The sequence below is a fragment of the Hyla sarda genome, unplaced genomic scaffold (assembly GCF_029499605.1).
Source record: "Hyla sarda isolate aHylSar1 unplaced genomic scaffold, aHylSar1.hap1 scaffold_272, whole genome shotgun sequence".
In the NCBI taxonomy this organism is placed as follows: Eukaryota; Metazoa; Chordata; class Amphibia; order Anura; family Hylidae; genus Hyla; species Hyla sarda.
The window spans coordinates 76,428-90,135 of NW_026609418.1; the positions used below are offsets into that span (position 1 = coordinate 76,428).

Consider the following 13,708-nt stretch of genomic DNA (forward strand, 5'->3'; position numbering starts at 1 on the left):
TCAAATGATCCAATTAAGGAGGCCATTTAGTCAGCAGCAGCAGAAGTCCTGTGCCTGGACGCTCCAACAGCGGCCAGACACAAGCAGAAGCAGAAGCAGCAGAAGCAGCAGCAGCACCACCTTTTGTTTTTTGGCTGCAGCAGCAGCAAGGCCCACAGGGCTGGCTAGCTGGCTAGCCAGCAAGCAGGTAGCAATGAAAGTAGGAATCTTTCTTTTTAACCCTGTAAGGGGGTGGTGCACTGTACCCGAAGATACTGCCATATCGGGTCAATGCATAGGGCGACGGAAGCAAGCTTCGAAATCGGCCCCCGTTCTCAAAAATCCATTTAATATATGGTCCCCAGATAGGGGACGTATCAGATATTAAACTGATAAGAACAGATTTTTTACTTTTAGATATAATATTCTTAGACTAAAAGACCTTACGCAGTCCAGGTTACACTTAGTCTGCTAAAAGCATATTCCACAGATGTAGATTCCAAAAACTTTTAGCCACTTTGTGACCTAATCTTCTTTTATCCAATAAATAGAAAACATACATCTCACTAAGAGCTAGGCGAACACAATCTTTAGAGGTAATAGTGTCTCTTTTAAAAAGAAGAATATTCCTCGTCTTCCATAGTGCAATTTTAATACAATTTATACTAATCCACAAAACCCGAGACTTCTCCACAGATAAAACATTATAAAATCCATATAAAATAACTTCATGATTTAAAAAATTAAGATCAGAAATGAATTTTAGTAAGGGTCCTATCAAATGCCATATCTCTTGGGCGTAAAAACAGTTCCAAAAAAGGTGTAAAACTGTTTCCTCACTAGGACACCCCATTCTCGGGCACTTTGCACTACGACACAATCCTCTTCTGTGTTGGAATTCTCTGGTAGGCAAACATTGATGTGCTATCTGCCAGGCCAGATCTTTTAAGTCATTAGATAAGAATCCCATATTCACCATCCTCCAAACTCTTAGAGATTTCTCAGTGGAATAATTAGATATTAAGCAAATCTGTTCTATCTTCCTGATTTCAGGAACTAATTTTCGTGCATTACTACAAATTTCTTGACTAAAATTAGCAATGCCATAAATACGAATAATCTTTTCTAAAACCACATAGTGCGCTGGGGGAATAAATAAGATTGGGGACGTTAAAGGTAAGGTTATCCACTTTCTTTTTCTAAAAATGTGACCTGCAGCATATTTTAAAAAATAAGACCAATAACAGTTTCTTTGCAAGCCATTAAAACACATAGAAAAAAAGTGAATATATAAAAACCTTTTTAAATCAGGCACATCCTTACCCCCCAATTTCTTTGTCTTCATCATTACATCTCTCCTGAGTTTATCCATTTTAGACCCCCATAAAAAATGAAAGCAAATCTTGTTTAAAAACTTCAAGGTGCGTTCACTCGGTGGGAAAACCAAGCTTAAATATAGCATGATAGGTAGCAACAAAGCTTTCATTATCAGTACTTTTCCTTCTATTGTTAATTTCCTCATTTTCCAAAAACTTATTTTCTTTTGCACTTTCTCTTTGACGATGGACCAGCTTTCCTCTCCATTATTTTCATTGTCAAAAATGACACCCAAGATTTTGATTTTATCATATTGCACATTCACCTCCGTATTGCCCCAATTCCCTATTGCAAAGCAATCACATTTATTTTTATTTAATTTGAAGCCAGAGCCCTCACAAAAAAATTCTGTCTGTCTGATAGCACGTTTCAGGGATGGTTCATCTGAACATAGAATATTAACATCATCCATGTATGCTATCGTCTTTACGCTCTGTCCTCCACTTCCAGGGATTGGCACTCCTCTAATGAACTTATCTTTTCTCAAAACATTCAACAGAGGTTCTATTGCACATATGAAAAGAATGGGTGATAGGGGGCACCCCTGTTTCACCCCAGACTGTAAACATACCTCTTGGGATAAAAAACCGTTAATTAAAATACGACTAAAACAGTTTTTATATAAAAGTGCAATTTTTCCAACAATAAAATCAGGAAAATTCATTTTCTTTAAAACCAACCATAAAAAATCATGAGAAACACGGTCATAAGCCTTTTGAAAATCCAAGGATAAAATTGCCAATTTCTGATCACATTGTTTCTGATACCATAAAACATCTTTTACAAGGTTTAGATGATCACTTATTTTCCTTCCAGGTACTCCGCATACTTGGTCACTGTGTATAACCTTAGCAATTACCTGCTTGAGCCTATTTGCTAAAATTTTTGCTAAAACCTTATAGTCTGTATTTAGCAGGGTAATAGGCCTCCAATTTTCTAATTTAGAGATGTCTCCTTTTTTAAAAATCAGAGTAACAACACCATCTCTCCAGGACGCAGGTAAAATCTCAGATTTAAAAGCACAGTTAAAAATACCTAAAAGATCATCTTTTAAAATGGACCAAAAACACAGATAAAATTCAACTGGCAACCCATCCGAACCAGGTGTTTTACCATTTAAAAAACTCTTAAAAGTGCTTAAAAGTTCAGGTAAAAAGATTTCATCACAAAGGCTCTCTTGGTCAGTTTTGTCAAGTTTTGAATCGAAGGTATCTAAAACATCACTAGTAAAGGAAATATCAATATCTTTTTTATTAAAAAGCTCCTGATAAAATACTTGTGCTTCTCGCAACATCTCTTCATTAGTTATCTTCCCTTCTATTACAGATATCATTTCTTTCTTTCCCACCACCTTCTTAAAAAAGAATCTCGAACACTTTTCATCATTCTCCAGACATTGCACCTTGCTGTTAAAAATCATTTCTTTTCCTTTTTGACTAATGGCATTTTTTATTTCATTCTTTGTCTGAGCAATAACATCATCCATCTCAAGCCCGGCTTGCTTTAGTTTATAATATGTTTGGATTTTAGTGTTTAACATTTTAAACCATAACTTTTTCTTCTTAGCCTTTTGGATGCCCACACGGATAAAAAACTGTTTAGTCCACTTTTTAACATCCTCCCACCAATCCAAAATATTTTTATATTGGGATTGACGCAATCTCCATTTGTTATAAGCAGCAATAAAATCATTTTTTGTTTTCATGTCCTCTAATAAAGTAGTGTTGAGCTTCCAAACGCCTCTGCCTTTCTCTAGGCCAGGTAAAGTGACATGTGCATATAATAACTTATGATCAGAGAAAATATTTGATAAAAGAGAAACATCAACTAGATTAAAACTTTCCGATAAAAAAATAAAATCAATCCTGGATTTGCAGACATTATTTTCCCATGTGTAACCAGGGTCGTCTGGGTATTTTCTCCTCCAGACATCGGTAAAGTTAAAATCCTCAGTCATACTCTTAATCTGTTTCTCTGTTTTATCCACTCTGACATGCACACTTCCACTCTCACGATGATCACCACTCATACAACAATTAAAATCTCCAGCCATTAAAATAGGTGTTGAACCTGGGATAAAAGCCTGAATATCATTAATCAAGTCGGCTCTCTCATTTTTTTCAGGAGAAGCATAGATGTTAAAAAGCTTAATCTCCGAGCCATTGTACTTAATATTAACTAATAGCGCTCTACCAGGTATAATTTCTAAGAAGGACAAAACTTGTACATCTGAACCTCTAAACAAGATCCCAACACCTGAAGATCTGTTCATATTGTCACCCGACCAGACCGATGGTCCCAAAGTCCAGCCACGACAAAGGTCCTCATAATTTGGACTATGTTCAATTCCACATTCTTGTAAAAAGAACAGAGAACAGTCCAAGGTCTCTAAAAAACTAAACAAAGCAGCCCTTCTCGTAGGGCTCTTTAGACCTCTCACATTAAGAGAGGAGCACTTTAAGGAAGCTATTCGCTACTGGAGTTTGAGTCCGATATGAAACCCACAGGTGACTCCGGGCTTTCGAACTCTTTGATATTTTTTGGATCGGACGCTGATCTTATAGAAGGCCTCCATGCATGTTGACTGTCCTCACATTCGTCTGAGCTTTTTTTGACAGGCCGTTTAATGCCAAGTTGTGGCTCATCTCCGAGTTCCTTCTTCCGCTTGATCTCCTTCACGCCAACCTCCATGGCTTCACTGCTCACTAGTGACCCTTCACCGCCAGAACCCTCCACAGAAGGTCTCCCCTCTGTCTCAGGCACAGCAGCAGAAAGGTCCATAAGCTCCGCCACGACATCAGAAGTTACAGCCGGCTTTTCTGAAGGCGCCTCAGACCGCTGGGGTGCTTTCGCAGGTGGTACTTCAGCTTGCACTACACCCACTCTCCCCGCTACACGGTCAGCCCACGATCTAGCTACACTGGAACGGAGACTGCAATCTTTAAAGGCATGGCCTTCTTCACCACAAATGTTGCAGACGATTTTAGCACAGTCCTTAGAAACATGGCCTTCTTGATTGCACCGACCACAGCGAACTCTAGTGTCCGTGCAAACTTCCATAGTATGTCCGAATTTCTTACATTTCCTACAAAAAGTAGGCATCTCGGGATAAAACAAATAGCCCTTATCCCGACCGATAGAAAAGTTGGAGGGTGGATGACACAACCCTCCAATGCCAGTAGCATCCTCCTTCATTTTCACAAAAAACTTATGTTTCCCCGTCCATAGGTCTTCTGAATTCATCACCTTATGGGAATACTTAACAGAACTGCAGTATTTCCCCAAAAAGAGCTCAATATGGGACACAGTCACAAAGGGATTGTGCATACACACAACTAGAGGAATATCGCCTCCAGTATACAACACTGTGACCGTGATCCCATCAAGCTCAGCAAGGTCTTGATTGCTTTTCAGCTTCTCAAAAAGATTCTGGCATGCATAAGCAGAGTCCAGAGTTAGGATGAAGCTGCCCTTCCGAGGATCTCTGAGACAGACGATGTTCTCTTTCTTCACCCCAAGAAGCTTGTAGAGAGTTTCTTTCACAAAATAAGAAAGTTGGACGAGTTCTTGCTTGTCTTCATCAACATCAAAGCGAAAGGAAAAACGAATCCGCGTTTCACCGGATGTAAGGTAACGGATGCGAACACCCATCTTGTCGATCGCCTTTTCGGTTCCTCGTAGCAGCCCCCCTTGAAAAAGGTAGGACAAACTCCCAGGATCCCCCTGACCAGACACTTGATCTAGCCAAAAGGCCGAGAAGCGATAACCGTGAAAGGGGCGGGCCCAACAAGGTGCCCTTCATGGGCACTATCACTGCTTGCTGTCAGGGAGGCTGCCAGACAATTTTCCATGCACACTCTGGGCTGGGGGGCAGTCAACCACCAGTACACACAGCAGAACCTAAACCCATACCATTATTGCTAAGCAGCAAGACAGGGGCCCATTGCACTCCCACGGGGCCTTTTTAAATGCAATCCATAACCCGGATTTGCCAGGAACCCTTCTTACTCCTCCTACTTGCATGTGACACTGGGCTTAGGATCTGCATAGGAAACACACACACAAGCACACACCTACCTTTGTTGCCTGCAGATGCCTCCTTGGCTGTCCCCAAACGGTATCAAACCAACACCCACGGGAAGCTGTAAGCATAGAGGACATGCCTGCACCCCATTGGACTTACCTGTGTGGGTTAAACCCGGGTTATTTGACAACCTATGGCGGTGATGGTTCTGCTCAGGCAGAGCAGTGCTGATGCTCCTCATAAAGCTGTCGCTGCTGTGAAGGTTCTAGGTGACATCACAAATCCCTATGGTTACATACACAACAAAGCTGGGTTGTTGTTGTTTACACTCTGCAAGGCCTGTGGAAGTGAGTGACATCATAGCACTGTAGTTCTGAGGGTTCTAGATGGATGCAACAATCTCCTGTTGCTTCTATGAAGGCCATAATAGACGACATCACCAAACAGCTCCATAGTCACATACACAGCAAAGGACAGATGTTGTTTACACCTAGTGATGTCAGTGGTATTGAGTGACATCACAGCACAGTGCTAAGGCTCCTGGGCCTGGACACAGCAGCGGCTGCAATATCTCAACGGAGAATACGTTTATATATATGTGTGTGTGTGCGCGTATATATATATATATATATATATATATATATATATATATATATATTTCTCCGCCGAAATCACTTTTAAACCCATTTCCACCTTTTTTTCCCTTCTCTTCCTCTTACTTTTTTTTCACGTTTTTTTACGTTTTTCTCCTTTTCGCCTCTTTTCTGGGCGTATTATTCTTCTTTTTCTTCTTTTTTTTCGTCTAATGCATACCCCATCAGTGCAGCAATGCTTATTCAATACCGCCAGCAGATGGAGACACTGGGGGATAATTTTCTAAGGATTTATACTGATTTTTCCTGTCTGAATTTGTCGCACAGAAAGTTGCAGGCCAAATATGTGTGACATTTCTGCGACTTTAGCTTCTAGAGCATTTTTACAACATTATACATAGGTGCTGAATACATAAAAAGCGACTGTTCAGCGACAGACAAGTCGCATCGGCTGAAAGTAGGCCAGAATGTCAGTCCATGTTGGAGCAGGTTTAGATACAGTCTAAAGTATAGATCTCAAAGTCTGTGCACAGAATTTAGCAAGGGCCTCGCACCTTCTGATGCATCAGGTAGGTGCACAATAGCATAGCCTAACCCTCTGTACTTTGGTCTATATTGATGCGGGACATAGACAGCCAGCTGATGACCAATCCATTAGTGCAATGGATGGCTGGAAGCATTTGTCTTTGCCTTTGCAATACCACAGAAGCAATGCATGGTCAATGTACAGCAATGACACACCTGTGTGAACAGCCAGGAGACCCCCCCCCCCCCATGTTATGTTACATAGTTACATAGTTAGTACGGTCGAAAAAAGACATATGTCCATCAAGTTCAACCAGGGAATTAAGGGGTAGGGGTGTGGCGCGATATTGGGGAAGGGATGAGATTTTATATTTCTTCATAAGCATTAATCTTATTTTGTCAATTAGGAACATTCAGCACCCACCCGCTATCAAGGCAGCTGCCTATCATGTCATGCCCTACCTGCACAGGTGTGCTGGCTACTCAAATGATCCAATTAAGGAGGCCATTTAGTCAGCAGCAGCAGAAGTCCTGTGCCTGGACGCTCCAACAGCGGCCAGACACAAGCAGAAGCAGAAGCAGCAGAAGCAGCAGCAGCACCACCTTTTGTTTTTTGGCTGCAGCAGCAGCAAGGCCCACAGGGCTGGCTAGCTGGCTAGCCAGCAAGCAGGTAGCAATGAAAGTAGGAATCTTTCTTTTTAACCCTGTAAGGGGGTGGTGCACTGTACCCGAAGATACTGCCATATCGGGTCAATGCATAGGGCGACGGAAGCAAGCTTCGAAATCGGCCCCCGTTCTCAAAAATCCATTTAATATATGGTCCCCAGATAGGGGACGTATCAGATATTAAACTGATAAGAACAGATACTACACTTGATCTTAGCCAAAAGGCCGAGAAGCGATAACCGTGAAAGGGGCGGGCCCAACAAGGTCCCCTTCATGGGCACTATCACTGCTTGCTGTCAGGGAGGCTGCCAGACAATTTTCCATGCACACTCTGGGCTGGGGGGCAGTCAACCACCAGTACACACAGCAGAACCTAAACCCATACCATTATTGCTAAGCAGCAAGACAGGGGCCCATTGCACTCCCACGGGGCCTTTTTAAATGCAATCCATAACCCGGATTTGCCAGGAACCCTTCTTACTCCTCCTACTTGCATGTGACACTGGGCTTAGGATCTGCATAGGAAACACACACACACAAGCACACACCTACCTTTGTTGCCTGCAGATGCCTCCTTGGCTGTCCCCAAACGGTATCAAACCAACACCCACGGGAAGCTGTAAGCATAGAGGACATGCCTGCACCCCATTGGACTTACCTGTGTGGGTTAAATCCGGGTTATTTGACAACCTATGGCGGTGATGGTTCTGCTCAGGCAGAGCAGTGCTGATGCTCCTCATAAAGCTGTCGCTGCTGTGAAGGTTCTAGGTGACATCACAAATCCCTATGGTTACATACACAACAAAGCTGGGTTGTTGTTGTTTACACTCTGCAAGGCCTGTGGAAGTGAGTGACATCATAGCACTGTAGTTCTGAGGGTTCTAGATGGATGCAACAATCTCCTGTTGCTTCTATGAAGGCCATAATAGACGACATCACCAAACAGCTCCATAGTCACATACACAGCAAAGGAGAGATGTTGTTTACACCTAGTGATGTCAGTGGTATTGAGTGACATCACAGCACAGTGCTGAGGCTCCTGGGCCTGGACACAGCAGCGGCTGCAATATCTCAACGGAGAATACATTTATATATATGTGTGTGTGTGCGCGTATATATATATATATATATATATATATATATATATATATATATTTCTCCGCCGAAATCACTTTTAAACCCATTTCCACCTTTTTTTCCCTTCTCTTCCTCTTACTTTTTTTTCACGTTTTTTTACGTTTTTCTCCTTTTCGCCTCTTTTCTGGGCGTATTATTCTTCTTTTTCTTCTTTTTTTTCGTCTAATGCATACCCCATCAGTGCAGCAATGCTTATTCAATACCGCCAGCAGATGGAGACACTGGGGGATAATTTTCTAAGGATTTATACTGATTTTTCCTGTCTGAATTTGTCGCACAGAAAGTTGCAGGCCAAATATGTGTGACATTTCTGCGACTTTAGCTTCTAGAGCATTTTTACAACATTATACATAGGTGCTGAATACATAAAAAGCGACTGTTCAGCGACAGACAAGTCGCATCGGCTGAAAGTAGGCCAGAATGTCAGTCCATGTTGGAGCAGGTTTAGATACAGTCTAAAGTATAGATCTCAAAGTCTGTGCACAGAATTTAGCAAGGGCCTCGCACCTTCTGATGCATCAGGTAGGTGCACAATAGCATAGCCTAACCCTCTGTACTTTGGTCTATATTGATGCGGGACATAGACAGCCAGCTGATGACCAATCCATTAGTGCAATGGATGGCTGGAAGCATTTGTCTTTGCCTTTGCAATACCACAGAAGCAATGCATGGTCAATGTACAGCAATGACACACCTGTGTGAACAGCCAGGAGACCCCCCCCCCCCCCCCCCATGTTATGTTACATAGTTACATAGTTAGTACGGTCGAAAAAAGACATATGTCCATCAAGTTCAACCAGGGAATTAAGGGGTAGGGGTGTGGCGCGATATTGGGGAAGGGATGAGATTTTATATTTCTTCATAAGCATTAATCTTATTTTGTCAATTAGGAACATTCAGCACCCACCCGCTATCAAGGCAGCTGCCTATCATGTCATGCCCTACCTGCACAGGTGTGCTGGCTACTCAAATGATCCAATTAAGGAGGCCATTTAGTCAGCAGCAGCAGAAGTCCTGTGCCTGGACGCTCCAACAGCGGCCAGACACAAGCAGAAGCAGAAGCAGCAGAAGCAGCAGCAGCACCACCTTTTGTTTTTTGGCTGCAGCAGCAGCAAGGCCCACAGGGCTGGCTAGCTGGCTAGCCAGCAAGCAGGTAGCAATGAAAGTAGGAATCTTTCTTTTTAACCCTGTAAGGGGGTGGTGCACTGTACCCGAAGATACTGCCATATCGGGTCAATGCATAGGGCGACGGAAGCAAGCTTCGAAATCGGCCCCCGTTCTCAAAAATCCATTTAATATATGGTCCCCAGATAAGGGACGTATCAGATATTAAACTGATAAGAACAGATACTACACTTGATCTTAGCCAAAAGGCCGAGAAGCGATAACCGTGAAAGGGGCGGGCCCAACAAGGTGCCCTTCATGGGCACTATCACTGCTTGCTGTCAGGGAGGCTGCCAGACAATTTTCCATGCACACTCTGGGCTGGGGGGCAGTCAACCACCAGTACACACAGCAGAACCTAAACCCATACCATTATTGCTAAGCAGCAAGACAGGGGCCCATTGCACTCCCACGGGGCCTTTTTAAATGCAATCCATAACCCGGATTTGCCAGGAACCCTTCTTACTCCTCCTACTTGCATGTGACACTGGGCTTAGGATCTGCATAGGAAACACACACACAAGCACACACCTACCTTTGTTGCCTGCAGATGCCTCCTTGGCTGTCCCCAAACGGTATCAAACCAACACCCACGGGAAGCTGTAAGCATAGAGGACATGCCTGCACCCCATTGGACTTACCTGTGTGGGTTAAACCCGGGTTATTTGACAACCTATGGCGGTGATGGTTCTGCTCAGGCAGAGCAGTGCTGATGCTCCTCATAAAGCTGTCGCTGCTGTGAAGGTTCTAGGTGACATCACAAATCCCTATGGTTACATACACAACAAAGCTGGGTTGTTGTTGTTTACACTCTGCAAGGCCTGTGGAAGTGAGTGACATCATAGCACTGTAGTTCTGAGGGTTCTAGATGGATGCAACAATCTCCTGTTGCTTCTATGAAGGCCATAATAGACGACATCACCAAACAGCTCCATAGTCACATACACAGCAAAGGAGAGATGTTGTTTACACCTAGTGATGTCAGTGGTATTGAGTGACATCACAGCACAGTGCTAAGGCTCCTGGGCCTGGACACAGCAGCGGCTGCAATATCTCAACGGAGAATACGTTTATATATATGTGTGTGTGTGCGCGTATATATATATATATATATATATATATATATATATATATATATATATATATATATATTTCTCCGCCGAAATCACTTTTAAACCCATTTCCACCTTTTTTTCCCTTCTCTTCCTCTTACTTTTTTTTCACGTTTTTTTACGTTTTTCTCCTTTTCGCCTCTTTTCTGGGCGTATTATTCTTCTTTTTCTTCTTTTTTTTCGTCTAATGCATACCCCATCAGTGCAGCAATGCTTATTCAATACCGCCAGCAGATGGAGACACTGGGGGATAATTTTCTAAGGATTTATACTGATTTTTCCTGTCTGAATTTGTCGCACAGAAAGTTGCAGGCCAAATATGTGTGACATTTCTGCGACTTTAGCTTCTAGAGCATTTTTACAACATTATACATAGGTGCTGAATACATAAAAAGCGACTGTTCAGCGACAGACAAGTCGCATCGGCTGAAAGTAGGCCAGAATGTCAGTCCATGTTGGAGCAGGTTTAGATACAGTCTAAAGTATAGATCTCAAAGTCTGTGCACAGAATTTAGCAAGGGCCTCGCACCTTCTGATGCATCAGGTAGGTGCACAATAGCATAGCCTAACCCTCTGTACTTTGGTCTATATTGATGCGGGACATAGACAGCCAGCTGATGACCAATCCATTAGTGCAATGGATGGCTGGAAGCATTTGTCTTTGCCTTTGCAATACCACAGAAGCAATGCATGGTCAATGTACAGCAATGACACACCTGTGTGAACAGCCAGGAGACCCCCCCCCCCCCCCCCCATGTTATGTTACATAGTTACATAGTTAGTACGGTCGAAAAAAGACATATGTCCATCAAGTTCAACCAGGGAATTAAGGGGTAGGGGTGTGGCGCGATATTGGGGAAGGGATGAGATTTTATATTTCTTCATAAGCATTAATCTTATTTTGTCAATTAGGAACATTCAGCACCCACCCGCTATCAAGGCAGCTGCCTATCATGTCATGCCCTACCTGCACAGGTGTGCTGGCTACTCAAATGATCCAATTAAGGAGGCCATTTAGTCAGCAGCAGCAGAAGTCCTGTGCCTGGACGCTCCAACAGCGGCCAGACACAAGCAGAAGCAGAAGCAGCAGAAGCAGCAGCAGCACCACCTTTTGTTTTTTGGCTGCAGCAGCAGCAAGGCCCACAGGGCTGGCTAGCTGGCTAGCCAGCAAGCAGGTAGCAATGAAAGTAGGAATCTTTCTTTTTAACCCTGTAAGGGGGTGGTGCACTGTACCCGAAGATACTGCCATATCGGGTCAATGCATAGGGCGACGGAAGCAAGCTTCGAAATCGGCCCCCGTTCTCAAAAATCCATTTAATATATGGTCCCCAGATAAGGGACGTATCAGATATTAAACTGATAAGAACAGATACTACACTTGATCTTAGCCAAAAGGCCGAGAAGCGATAACCGTGAAAGGGGCGGGCCCAACAAGGTGCCCTTCATGGGCACTATCACTGCTTGCTGTCAGGGAGGCTGCCAGACAATTTTCCATGCACACTCTGGGCTGGGGGGCAGTAAACCACCAGTACACACAGCAGAACCTAAACCCATACCATTATTGCTAAGCAGCAAGACAGGGGCCCATTGCACTCCCACGGGGCCTTTTTAAATGCAATCCATAACCCGGATTTGCCAGGAACCCTTCTTACTCCTCCTACTTGCATGTGACACTGGGCTTAGGATCTGCATAGGAAACACACACACAAGCACACACCTACCTTTGTTGCCTGCAGATGCCTCCTTGGCTGTCCCCAAACGGTATCAAACCAACACCCACGGGAAGCTGTAAGCATAGAGGACATGCCTGCACCCCATTGGACTTACCTGTGTGGGTTAAACCCGGGTTATTTGACAACCTATGGCGGTGATGGTTCTGCTCAGGCAGAGCAGTGCTGATGCTCCTCATAAAGCTGTCGCTGCTGTGAAGGTTCTAGGTGACATCACAAATCCCTATGGTTACATACACAACAAAGCTGGGTTGTTGTTGTTTACACTCTGCAAGGCCTGTGGAAGTGAGTGACATCATAGCACTGTAGTTCTGAGGGTTCTAGATGGATGCAACAATCTCCTGTTGCTTCTATGAAGGCCATAATAGACGACATCACCAAACAGCTCCATAGTCACATACACAGCAAAGGAGAGATGTTGTTTACACCTAGTGATGTCAGTGGTATTGAGTGACATCACAGCACAGTGCTAAGGCTCCTGGGCCTGGACACAGCAGCGGCTGCAATATCTCAACGGAGAATACGTTTATATATATGTGTGTGTGTGCGCGTATATATATATATATATATATATATATATATATATATATATATTTCTCCGCCGAAATCACTTTTAAACCCATTTCCACCTTTTTTTCCCTTCTCTTCCTCTTACTTTTTTTTCACGTTTTTTTTACGTTTTTCTCCTTTTCGCCTCTTTTCTGGGCGTATTATTCTTCTTTTTCTTCTTTTTTTTCGTCTAATGCATACCCCATCAGTGCAGCAATGCTTATTCAATACCGCCAGCAGATGGAGACACTGGGGGATAATTTTCTAAGGATTTATACTGATTTTTCCTGTCTGAATTTGTCGCACAGAAAGTTGCAGGCCAAATATGTGTGACATTTCTGCGACTTTAGCTTCTAGAGCATTTTTACAACATTATACATAGGTGCTGAATACATAAAAAGCGACTGTTCAGCGACAGACAAGTCGCATCGGCTGAAAGTAGGCCAGAATGTCAGTCCATGTTGGAGCAGGTTTAGATACAGTCTAAAGTATAGATCTCAAAGTCTGTGCACAGAATTTAGCAAGGGCCTCGCACCTTCTGATGCATAAGGTAGGTGCACAATAGCATAGCCTAACCCTCTGTACTTTGGTCTATATTGATGCGGGACATAGACAGCCAGCTGATGACCAATCCATTAGTGCAATGGATGGCTGGAAGCATTTGTCTTTGCCTTTGCAATACCACAGAAGCAATGCATGGTCAATGTACAGCAATGACACACCTGTGTGAACAGCCAGGAGACCCCCCCCCCCCCCCCATGTTATGTTACATAGTTACATAGTTAGTACGGTCGAAAAAAGACATATGTCCATCAAGTTCAACCAGGGAATTAAGGGGTAGGGGTGTGGCGC

The 13,708-nt window shown here is 43.4% G+C and overlaps 3 non-coding genes and 1 pseudogene across 3 annotated transcripts; all 4 read right to left on the reverse strand.

Annotated features, from left to right (window-relative positions):
* Positions 1-229: 229 nt before the first annotated feature.
* Positions 230-405, reverse strand: LOC130325497 (U2 spliceosomal RNA; annotated as a pseudogene).
* Positions 406-7,210: 6,805 nt separating this feature from the next.
* Positions 7,211-7,401, reverse strand: LOC130325538 (U2 spliceosomal RNA). Its single transcript, XR_008870335.1, has one exon. It is a non-coding gene; the product is annotated as a U2 spliceosomal RNA (small nuclear RNA).
* A 2,095-nt stretch (positions 7,402-9,496) lies between these two features.
* On the reverse strand, positions 9,497-9,687 carry LOC130325468 (U2 spliceosomal RNA). Its single transcript, XR_008870287.1, has one exon. It is a non-coding gene; the product is annotated as a U2 spliceosomal RNA (small nuclear RNA).
* Positions 9,688-11,794: 2,107 nt separating this feature from the next.
* LOC130325469 (U2 spliceosomal RNA) lies at positions 11,795-11,985 on the reverse strand. Its single transcript, XR_008870288.1, has one exon. It is a non-coding gene; the product is annotated as a U2 spliceosomal RNA (small nuclear RNA).
* Positions 11,986-13,708: the final 1,723 nt, after the last annotated feature.